Here is a 12,825-nt window from a genome sequence, read left to right as displayed (position 1 = left end):
GAGCAAGTAATGTCTCAACTTTGTGCAAGCGAAGTAGAAAGCTAAGCACGTTTCTCAACTGGACTATATCTTGTCTCTGCTGATAGCAATGTTCGGCTTAGGTAGTAGATGGCTTGTTCATGGCGGTTTGCATTATCTTGGGCGAGTAGACACCCAATTGACTCATCGGTTGCTGATATATAGAGCTTGAGTGGAGTGCCCTCTCTTGGTGGCATCAAAACAGGTGGATTACTCAAGTAAGTTTTGATCTCCTCAAACGCCGCTTGATGCTTGTCGTCCCACTTGAAGCTTTCTTCATCTTTGAGCCTCAACAGATTTGTGAATGCTCTGGACTTCCTAGCCAAGTTGGATATGAATCGTCTCAAATAGTTTACTTGGCCCAAGGATTATTGTAACTCGTTTTTATTCTTCGGAGGTTGTGCTTCTTTGATTGCTTTTGCCTTATAGTTGTCGATCTCGATTCTTCTTTGATGGACCAAGAATCCGAGGAAGTTCCCCGCTTTGACTCCGAAGGCGCATTTTAGAGGATTGAGCTTCAAGTTATACTTCCGCATTCGTTCGAAGCTTTTCCTCAAATGACCGACATGTTCTGCTACCGCTTCTTTTCTCGATGTTGTCTGACTCATGGAATTTCTTCAATTATTGGTTCATTATGGAATGGCCTTCGACTAGGCACGATTTCCGTTGGATTCAGGATATTCTTAATCTCTTCGCCACATGATTGCTCTTTGTGATTGGACCCAACTCGGATTGGGCCAACAGATTCCTCGTAGAGTCTGGCTTCGACCACATTAGAGTAAGTTTCAAATGGCTTCTCGTTTGTTCGAACAACTTCCATATCATCTCCCTTCCAAAAAAGAAGAAGTTGGTGGAATGACGAGGGGATTCATGAGTTGGAGTGAATCCAATCTCTCCCCAGAAGCGCCTGATAGCTCGCAGTTGAATTTACTACGAAGAAAGCAGCCATGGCGGTGTGAGAGCCAATAGTGAGCTCCAAAGGTAGGACACCGTAGGTCTTCACGATTTCTCCCGTGAAGGCCGAGACTGACACCTCTGATGAGATTATATCTTCTTCCGATTTTCCTAGGGCTAGGACCATCTTCATCGGCATGATGTTAACGGCTGATCCATTGTCGTTGCGCCTTGACGTACAAAGGGCGGGTCATCCTTGGAGTGGGCTTGTCAAAGTAAACCCTCTTCATACCCTCTTCACCCGATGCGTTCAGTACTGTGTCTTCTTGCTCCTTATGCTCGAGTTTGGGGACTTCCTTCTTGGTGTCTTCACCTCTAAAATCCGAAGGTAAGATTAAAGAGGTAGCTGCACACTCTATCCGTATCATGAAATCTCCAACCCGGATCTGGAGGTCTTTCTCTTGGTTTTTTCCTCCTCGTTTCGCAGCATTAGAGTTAATGCTGGATGATTCTTTTCTGCCTCTCTTTTCCTTAATCTTCTTTTCGCATTTTTGGAGAGAGGCTTCGGGAACTTCTTGTGGCTATTCAATTGCCATTGATCGATGGGCGACGTGCTCGAAGGTGTCACAAAACGTGGTCGTTGTTGTTGCACATCTATTCTCTTTGTATTTTGTGATTGCCTTGAACTTTCCTTCGACTTAGATGGTATCGTTTTCGGTACCCATATCTGCCGGGTCTTTAGGTCGCAACGTTGCTTCCTTTGCCCCCCACACTAGCGAAGTGGCATTGATCATGTTGGCTACTGGGAATGGGTCATCATCGATCAGCATGCTTTCCTTCTTCTCCGGGAATTGGAGTATCCCGCGGTTAATCCTATCCTGCACGACATTTCTAAAACCAAAACAAGCTTGAGTATTATGGCTCCAGTTGTCGTGATACTTACAATAATCTCTTCCGCGTATTTCATCTTTGGATGGGATCACGTGTCTAGGCGGTAACGTGATGAACTTTTCTTTTAACAAGTAATCGAAAATTTCTTCCGTCTTTGAGACGTCAAAAGTATATTGGGTGGTCAGATTCCTTTTGACTACCTCTGGTGTTTTGGGATTTTTAAACAACACGGGACATGTTCGAGATCCGGTATTTGTTAAATCGGCGATGGCTACCTTATGTGTTTGTACATCCCCTTGATAGCTTCCCATCGAGTTCTTCTTACGTCGATGATCTTCCCTCATTAATTCTTCATACTCTGAAACCTTGGCCACCAACTCATAATAGTCGTGAAAATCGATTCCCTGAAATTTCTTCCGGTTTTCAAATTCTAGTCCACGTTGGGCGATCTTTACAAATTCGACCTTAGGGATATTGATTCGACATCGATGTCGCATCTTTTTGAATCGGTTGATAAAATTTTCAACCGGTTCCCCATGTCGCTGCGTCATTCGGGACAGCTCCGCAACACAAACCTCGGGCTCCGTTCAATAGAATTGGTTGTGGAAAAGCCTTTCCATTTGCTCCCATACATGAATGGACCCTGATAGCAAAGTGGCATACCAAGAGAACGCTGGTCCCGTTAGTGATCCTGGGAATAGTCGCAAGCGCAACATGTCGAAGTTCGTATCCATGCTCAAACCACTGCACTGAAAGGTGAAGCGTGCCACATGTTCTACGGTGGATTGCCCTTCCTCTCCTGAAAATAAAGTGAAATCAGGGACTCTAAAATTGTGAGGTAAGGGATAGAGTTGGTCATACTGTCGTGGATACGGTTTTTGGAATTCGGGTCGGTACACCTCTTTCACGGCTGGCCCATAAATCTCTTGGATGATGTTCTTTATGCGTTGGGCCTCTCCTGCGTTGTTGGTGGGTTCCACGCGTGTGTGCGTCGTCCGTTGTGGGTGAAAGCTGCTTCCTCTCCCATTGCCCCCCGAGTTACGAGTATAGCTCTCCTCGTAATGTTCGGCATGGTTACTAGGCCCAGTATGAGACCTAAACTGTTGTTGAGGTGGTGGGGCTTGAACGGGTTCTGGGCTGATCCTATCGCTGCGCTCATTGAACCTGAGGTTTTCTTCTCGAATTGGTGGAGGGGTATACCTTTCACCGGCACCTGAGATTGGCGTTCCCTTTCCATTGTCTGCCGGTCCTTGGGATCTTGACTTTTGTGAGAAAAGCTCGGCATATTTTTCCGGGATTTTTCCGATTTCTCCGGTTAAATCGACCATCCTCTCCTCGAGGGCCGAAACCTTGTTGGAATTGTTTATTGCCTCACTGTTAGCTCTGAACATGGCCTCGTTGCTAGCTTGCATCACGCTGCATATAGCCTCGTGATTTTCTCTCATGGTTTGTGAGAACCCATGTAGAAATTGGCTGATTTGCTTCTCCATACTTGCTATAAGTGGTGCCATGTCGAATATGGGTGGGCTTTGAGGTGGTTGTTGGTTTGCACCTCCGCTATTGCTCACAGTCTCGACCACAAAGCCTTCGGGCATTCCGGACTCATTGTTGTGATCTCGGTTCTGATTTTGACTCTCTTCGGAGTCCGATTGAGTTGGCTCTTTCCCGGTGTTCTTCCTAGGAGGCATCCTCCATGAGTACTTATAGGTGAAAATGATGAAATTAAGTTAGTAATCTAGTGTTGAAAAAGAAAGAACGAAAAAAAAATGAATACTTATTAATGGAATAAAAGCAAAGCATGAAAAATAAGTGGTTTAAAAAAAATGAGTGTGAAAAATTAAGGACGAAAAAGACAACTGGCATAGACACAATTTTTGGCTAAGCTAAAAACAAAAGGTCCCACTGGGCGTGCCAAAAATTATTAGCGATATTTTCGAAATATGCTAATTTCAACCTTGTCACGTGTGGTTAGGGTGCGGGCGTGCCAGAGAAATTATTTCTCAATTATAAAAAAAACGGTTACGTTTGTGCAATTGTGCGCCGAAAACATGAATTCTAATCGAAGCAATTGGCGAGGGACGCAAGGATTGAAAAAGCCCCTCTTGGGTCTCTAGCGCCGTTACAAAAACTTTGCTAGATTAATTATTTGATTTTAAGCTAAGCGTGTAAATTGAAGATAGAAAAATAAAGAAATTAGAAGTGCGAAATTGACACGAGAGTTTAGGAAAATTGGTACTTTATTGATGTGAATACGTGTTTGAATACATATGTTCAAAGTAAGCATTAAAATGAAATTAATTACAATTGAGAAATCTCTATATTAAACATATAGGTAATCAATTGAATTAGAATGAACAAATCAATACAAAGAATTGAAATGCGATAAAATAAATTGTAATTCAACAACAAACTCGGAGCCACAATAGCTATCTCGGATTGACGTTGAATTTTGGTGTTGGTGCGAGGTTCTCGGAGAGCTGCAGCCGGTCGGGCCCGTACAGTACGTGCTCTTTGCAATGACTAAACGTATGGTAGGCAAATGGGACAGATTTAACCTTCAACTTCGGGAGGCTCGTTTGGGCGCTTAAGAACACGGAATTGGACAAGTAAATAGGCTAAATTTAACTTCAGGAGGTCAGAAACAAACTTCTATAAGGGATCGAAGGCTAAAACGGATGCTAAGTAGACGAAATTGGGAATTAAAAATAACTGATCGAATCTGGAAAATTCTGGAAACAGAGTATCTAAAAGAATTTGGGCTGGAAAGATCGGCTTGTAAATAGAGTTTCTGAACACGGAATTGGGAAACTAAATACACTAGATCGAACTTCAGGACGTCAGGAACAACTTTGTTGAAGGGATTGAAAGCAAAAAATGACTTTAAATGGACGAAATCGGGCTTTGAAAATAAATGGATGAATCTGGAAAATTAATTTGGAAACAGAGTTCTAGCTAAGAATTTGAGCAAATTAAGAGCTTGGGAATGCTAAATTGAATTGAAAAAACTTGATAAAGGCTATTGGAACTAAATTGAGGCTAAAGGAGAGCTAAAGAAGGAATTGAAGCTAAGAAAAATGAAGAACAAAAAGAACTTGAAGAACTTGAAGAACTTGAAGAACTAAAGGGACTAGAGACTAAGCATTGGAGCTTTGAGAGGGGGTTTTGTGTGTTGAATGAGTGATTTTTTTATGAAGGGAGGGGTCTATTTATAGTTTTTTTAGAGTGGCATTTTGGTAATTATTTAGTGGTATTTTGGTAATTATTTATCAACTACCCCTTATTTTTCTCTCTAACCTTGCCCACTACCTTGCCACATCATCAACTTCCTCAACTTCCTCCAACTACCACTAACCTCCACTAACTTCCATGCCACATCACTCCACTACCTTGTGGTTAGAAAAATCTTAAGGCTTGGACTTAGATGTGGGGATGGGGCTGAGCTTGTAGGCTAGCCCGTGGCTGTGTCCGGATGCGTTCTGAGAAATCGGTGACCGATAATGGACTCCGGGCGAGAACTAACCTCTAGTTTGCTGAGAGAAAGAACACGCCCTGCATAGTGCGGCTCCTGAACTTGGTGCGTCTTGTCGATGATGTTTACGTGTGGCATATAGGAAGGTACGTCTCACGTAAACGAGTCTTTAAAGCGGAACGTCTTTGGATACGCGGTATACGCCCCGCGTATGGAAATGCACGCCTCGCGTGTTTGTGCTTCTGATCCTGGAGCGCCTTATTGCTAAAGCTTACGCGTGACGTCTCTGATGTTAAGTTCCGCGTAGGAAGGCACGCCCCGCGTGTTTGTGCTTCTGATCCTAGAGCGCCTTGTTGAGGCATTTTACGCGTGCCGTATAGGAATGCATGCTCCGCGTAGTGGAGTCTCTGAAGCGGAACGTCTTCAGATGGCTGGTATACGCTTCGCGCATAGGGCGGCACGCCCCGCGTGTTTGAGGTGAGTTACGAATATATTTTCATTTTTTTATTTTATCATTTATTATTTTCTAGGCAAAGTATAAACTATATCCTAAAATCGAAACCCAAGTATTATATACACATAAAATAAAATTTATTTATTTTGGGCAAACAGAAATCAAGAGGATTACAGTATTTATACACAAACAATTACAATTAATACTGAAGTTCACTTTCTATGTCTAAAGACTCTAATACCCCTGTCGACATCACACTATTATAGACAATGGTATAACCTCTGTCTATATTACACTATTACAGACAATGGTATATATATTCTAACAGCATCTCCTCAAGTTGAGATACTCTGAATTTCAACGGGCACAACCATAATCTGCATAAGTGTAAATCTGCGTCTTATGCAAAGCTGTGGCCATCTATATGAATTTTTTTGGATTGGATTACGGTTTAATCATTTTGACACTAATTCAAAATTGACACGACATGATCATAATACAAACTCAATAATTGCAACATGTGATATTTTTTTTAAAAAAAAAAAAATTAAGAAGAAAGAAAAATCTCCACCAGACCCGGATGTGATTCGAACCTATGACCTCACAAGGCATAGGTAAGCTCTCAACATGTGATATTTCTGTTGCAAGTTTTTGTACATTTTTTTTATTGGGATAAGGGTTAAATTTAACCACAACGCTTCAATCAAAGTGCAAATTTAGCCCCTAAAATATGAAGTGATGTAAATTAAATCCTAATTTTTTCAAGCAAGACCAATTTTAGCCAAGCCCTCTTGAAAATTTAAAAAGACTGGTTTACTGTTATTTAATTGTCACATCGTATCTTCCAAATAAGTTTGTCAATAAATTGAAGCAGTTTCATATATTTTTTATTTGTAGCAGATTTAGTTTTTAGCATTTTAACAGAATATTTATAATGTTCTTTAGTAAAAACTAATAACCTAAAGTGATAGTAAAATACTAATAAAACATGGTTTTTCTAATTTTCGATAACTAGGACTAAAATTGATCTTGCTTGGAAATATTATAGTTAAATTTGCACCATTTTGTACGTTAAGGTTAAATCAGCACTACACTTAAAAACATTACGGTTAAATTTAAGACTAATATTTGGCCCAAACTCTTACAGTGAGAGACACCCTGTGTCATATGTAAAAAAATGTATAGGTAAATACTTAAGAGCTTTTATAAATTTAGAGAACAATTGAAGTTTTGTGGCTATCGAATTTAATTATATAAAGATAGAAGTTATTAAATGCAATTGGACAAAAATAGGAGGCTATTAAAGATAATTAGACAAAAATAGAGGGTCTAATTTAGAACTTTAAAACTTTAGAGAGTAGGTAAAGTTTGAGAGTAAGGGATGACATCACCTATATAACTGGACTTCCACCTTTGCTCTTCTCAATGGCCGAATAGCAATTAGGGTTACCCAGTGTTCATAGATATCTCCTCTATGAGATCTGAATAGCAGATAGCCCATATATCAATTATGGATACGGGTTAGGATTAGGATTTATCTTCTCCAGAATGTGGCATAATCAAATATATAGAAATCGATGGTTAGGATTAGGGTTTATCTTCTCTAGGAAGTTAGCATTCAGCAATGCTTTTAGGATCTGATCTCTAACTACTCGGTGGTCGGGTAAATTTCCAATGAGAATCAAGCTTAATTCGGTAGAAATCCTTCCTGAAGAAAGAAGGGAGGAGCATCAAGTGATGGTCATGAACTCTACAAAATCATCTTCCGGATTAATAACCTCCATAACTTTATCTGCTAAAATATTATTAGCAAAAAAGGGTTGTGTTTGTTTACAGGTGAATTTAACAATTGTAACTTCTTTATGTGTTTTTGTTTTTTTGTTGCTCACTAAGCCATATGTATTTTGATCTTGTCTTAATTTTTTCTGCAGGAAACTATCTTTCTTAACAAATCGAATTACTGCTTACAATTGTTTATGGTAAATCTTTGCACTTTTTCTTTGCTGGGTTTTATGTTTTAATGGCAATTCTGAAGATATAATGAGTTTTTGCAGCTACTCGATCTTATTATATGTGTTTACAAATGTTGTATCATTATTAATCTTTCTGTAATTACTTGTTTACTATAGTGGTTTTTTTAAAATGATTATGCCAAAAGGTGAGAATTGGGGATTGTAATTGTGGTTTCAATAGATCTATTTTTAAATGTGTTTGTTTATGAGTGGCTTACATAAGCTGTCTGGTTTGTTTTATGATGATATGATTATTTGAAACTCTATAAGTTTGTTTTAAACTGGATATACTAATTTTTGTTGTTAGATGTTGCTCTCTGATGTGTCAGGATAATATGATTACTTGATATTGAAACCACAAGTTTGCTTATGCTTGTTTTGTTATGATAATTTTGTTTATACAAATCAAGATTGTTTGTTATTTGTTATGATGAAACTATATATGCTGGTGATGCTTGATCTTAATATTATCTAAATTTCATCAGACAATTATCTTTGTTGTAATTTCATGCATTTCCAACTGGTTGAGATTGCGGCTTTGGGAGTAACCATTTTTAGCTTAATTTGCAATGGAGAAAATTGCAGAGTCCAAATTGGTGTTTGTTCATTTAGTAAAGCATTTGCAATTGTTCATTTTAGTTCGAAAATGCTAGATATTTCTCTCAAAATACTAATTTGTTGTTTGTAACAAATGATCATGAAGTTGGTGGTGTCTGATTTTCTGAAATGGTATTATCGTTTTGCTTCAATCTAGTTGCCTACTTTTAGGGAGATTGATTCAACTCATGTACTTTTTATGCTTCTTCTGTATTCTTGTTTGGTATTTTCTGGTAATAATTCATTGCATTTGTAATGCCTTTATGTGGATGTCTTAGATTACCCATTTGTTTTATTATAATTACAACTGCATCTTGCTTTTAGATGGTGATCCTTATTTTTGCATCTTGTCTGTAGTTAATGGAAATCCAAAGCAAGGGGATTCAGATGGCGATAATTGCTCACGGATTTTTTTTTTCTAAAAAAGATGGATGCAGCAATGGAGATTCAGATGCTCCATCATTTGGTTGTTGCAAGAAGAAATTCAGAGCAGGTGGCCATTCAGCTTTAATGTCCATTCACTATGTGCCTTGACAAAGGTGATGGCTTTGACAAGTTGTGGTGGCAAGCATATGTTTCTGCTAATAAATTTTTTGCACATAGGGTTATGAAGGTTATTAATCTTGAAGATGCTTTTGTATAGGTTCATGACCATCACTCTATGGTCCTCCTTACATTTTTGAGGAATTGTTCCTACCGAGTTAAGCTTGGTTTCTTCATTTGTAGTTCATTTTCCTCGTCGGAAATTTATCAAACTCTACAAGTTAGAGACGAGATTATGTAAGCATTGCTCAATGCTCTGATATAATTAGTGGAATGGTTTTTGTGTTTTTAAGTTAGATTTTGATGCAATGAAACTAATTTTGTTCTAAATTAGTAAATGAACATGTTGTTCTAAACATGTGCACCCAGTGATATTCAATTTCCAATTCCAAATGATTATTTGGAGTTTCTCATATTTGGAGTTTGCCCTGGAATTCCATTCTTAGCCAACTAAGAATAGTTTAAGCTTCCATCTAACTTCCTCGCCAGATTGAAGAAAATTAGGGATAAGATATGTTTTTTTCCTGCCACTGGCCCGACTCTTTCTTAACTCTAGCAGCACAACGGGTGGGACTCAATCAAACTGTTATTCTAGAAACAATGGGATACTGACGGCACCAAACAAATCTTATTTTTAGATTTAGTTTCAGACAAATCAATCTACTTAATCTTATAATTAATAAATTTTAATAACTTTTTTAATTGCAATATCTTTTCAAAAACCCAGCACAAACATAGTATGCATATCATGTGATTTTATTTTGTTTAATCCATTATTTTTTTCAATTAAATACTTATAAGCCTAACTCCTTCCAAAGTCGTTGAAAAAAATAATAATTTTGTCCTTATCTTATAAAACAGGTTAATTTTTTCCATTCATAATTTTTTTTGTGATTTTTATTTTGATAATAGAAAATTTGGTTTAATTTTATTATTTTCAAATAATTTCGAATAAAACGTGTCCACGGAATTTATTAGAAAATGATAAAATTGAACCAATATTTTACGGCAAGGATACAAATTAAGCCATTTTATAAAATAAGAGGGAAAATCCCAATAACCTCAAGATTAAAAGTGGGGTTTTCCTAAAAATAAATTTGATCCATAGCAAAATTATATATGACACCATAACACCACACGTAATCGATACTATCCCAATTCGGTTAATACGAGATTGATATGAAATTTTTTGGATTGGATTACGGTTTAATCATTTTGACACTAATTCAAAATTGACACGACATGATCACAATACAAACTCAATAATTGCAACGTGATTTTTTTTTCTAAAAAAAAAATTGCGCAATGCGCTTACATGAAAGAAGAAAGAAAAATCTCCACTGTGATTCGAACCCATGACGGCATAGGTAAGCTGTCAACATGTGATATTTATGTTGCAAGTTTTTGTACATTTTTTATTGGGATAAGGGTCAAATTTAACCATAATGCTTCAATCAAAGTGCATATTTAGCCCCTAACATATGAAGTGATGCAAATTAAATCCTAATTTTTTCAAGGAAATTTTAGCCAAGCGCTGTTGAAAATTTAAAAAGACTGGTTTACTATTATTTAATTGTCACATCGTATCTTCCAAATAAGTTTGTCAATAAATCGAAGCAGTTCCATATATTTTTTATTTGTTGTTTATAACTATATTAATAACACTGTAAATATTTTAGACAATTTGACAAAAAAAGTTGTGATTAATTTATATGTAGCAGATTTAGTTTTTAGCATTTTAGCAGAATTTTTACAATATTTTTTAGTAATAAACTAATAACCTAAAGCAATAGTGAAATACTAATAAAACATGTTTTTCTAATTTTCGATAACGTAGGACTAAAATTCATCTTGCTTGCAAATATTACAGTTAAATTTGCACCATTTTGTACGTTAAGGTTAAATCAGCACTACACTTAAAAACATTAGTGTTAAATTTAATACCAATATTTGGCCCAAACTCTTACAGTGAGACACCATGTGTCACATGTCAAAAAAAAATTATAGGTGAATACTTATGAACTTTCAAAAATTTAGAGAACAATTAAAGTTTTGAGGCTATCGAATTTAATTATAAAAAGATAGAAGTTATTAAATGGAATTGTACAAAAATAGGAGCTTATTAAAGATAATTAGACAAAAATAGAGGGTCTAATTTAGAACTTTAAAACTTTAGGGAGTAGGTGAAGTTTGAGAGTAAGGAATGTCATCACCTATATAACTTGACTTCCACCTTTGCTCTTCTCAATCGTGGAATAGTAATTAGGGTTAGCCCATATATCCATTATTGATACTGTTAGGATTAGGGTTTATCTTCACTAAAAAGTGGCATAATCTAATCTATAGAAATCGATGGTTAGGATTAGGGTTTATCTTCTCTAGAAAGTTAGCATTCAGCAATGCTTTTAGGATCTCTCTATCTGCTAGGTGGTCGGGTAAATTTCCAATGAGAATCAAGCTTAATTCGGTAGAAACCCTGCCTCAAGAAAGAAGGGAGGAGCATCAAGTGATGGTCATGAACCCTACAAAATCATATTCCGGATTAATAACCTCCATAACTTTATCTGTTAAAATATTATTAGCAAAAAAGGTTGTGTTTGTTTACAGGTGAAATGAGCAATTGCAACTTATTTATGTGTTTGTGTTTTTTTGTTGCTCACCAATCCATATGTATTTTGATCTTGTCTTAATTTTTTTTTTTGCAGGAAACTATCTTGCTTAACAAATGGAATTACTGCTTACAATTGTTTATGGTAAATCTTTGCACTTTTTCTTTGTTGGGTTTTATGTTTTAATGGAAATTCTGAACTAGATATAATGAGTTTTGCAACTACTGTATCTTATTATATATGTTTACAGATGATCTATCATTATGAATTTTTCTTTAATTACTTTGTTTTCTATATAGTAGATTTTTTAAAATGATTATGCCAAAAGGTGAGAATTTTAGGATTCTCATTGTGATTTCAATAGATCTATTGTTAAATGTGTTTGTTTATAAGTTCCTCACATAAGCTGTCTATTGTGTTCTAAGATGATATTATTATTTGAAACCATACAAGTTTGTCTTAAACTTGATATGCTAATTTTTGTTATTAGATGTTTCTCTTTTGTATGTTTGTTTATTAGTGCATCATATAACCTATCTGATGTGTCAGGATGATATGATTACTTGAAATTGAAACCACAAGTTTGTTTATGATTCTTTTGTTATGATAAGTTTTTTTTGACACAAATCAAGCTTGTTTGTTATTTCCTATGATGAAACTATGCTTGTAACAATTGATCTGAATGTGAGAAAATGGCTTTGATTGGTGAGGGTATCTTTGTCATTAGGGACTTTGCTCTTAAGAGCTTTTTTCCTATTCCACATGGAAAACTTACCAATATATAGAGTTGGATCTCACAAGCCTTTAAATTGTGTTTAGTAGGTTTTGACAAATAAACCACACGGGCATTGCAGTTTTAGGAGTAACAATTTTTAGATTAATTCGCAATGGAGAAAATTGCAGACTCCAAATCTGTGTTTGTTCATTTTAGTTTGGCAATGATCAGGAAGTTGTTGGTGTCTGATTTCTGAAATGGTATTATTGTTTTACTTCAATTCAGTTGCCTACTTTTAGGCAGATTGATTCAACTCATGCACTTTTTATGCTTCTTCTGTATTCTTATTTGGCCTTTTCTGGTAATAATTCATTGCATTTGTAATGACTATATTATATGTTTTTTTAATTGTTTGATCATCATCAATAACTTATCTACCAATAAAATTACGAGACGATTTTACTCTCTTATTTTCTCTTGCTCCATCTACTTAGGCCAAAACCTTTAAGTTCCCAAAACTTTCAAAAGTTCTAAATGGTCTCGTATTCTTGTTTGATTGCATTCAATAACCTCGTATTTCTGAATAGAATCTTTTGGATGTAAAAAGTTAGATACATGCTCGG

The 12,825-nt window shown here is 36.3% G+C and overlaps 1 long non-coding RNA gene across 1 annotated transcript; it reads left to right on the top strand.

Moving 5' to 3' along the window:
• The first annotated feature begins 7,171 nt into the window (after positions 1–7,171).
• On the top strand, positions 7,172–9,118 carry LOC136224779 (uncharacterized). The gene is made up of 3 exons (XR_010686610.1): positions 7,172–7,562; positions 7,658–7,705; positions 8,693–9,118. It is a non-coding gene; the product is annotated as an uncharacterized lncRNA (long non-coding RNA).
• Positions 9,119–12,825: the final 3,707 nt, after the last annotated feature.

Source organism: Euphorbia lathyris, chromosome 3 (assembly GCF_963576675.1).
Source record: "Euphorbia lathyris chromosome 3, ddEupLath1.1, whole genome shotgun sequence".
NCBI classification, from domain to species: Eukaryota; Viridiplantae; Streptophyta; class Magnoliopsida; order Malpighiales; family Euphorbiaceae; genus Euphorbia; species Euphorbia lathyris.
The sequence above is the reverse complement of the archived record's forward strand: the minus strand, read 5'-3'. Positions and strand labels throughout refer to the sequence as shown.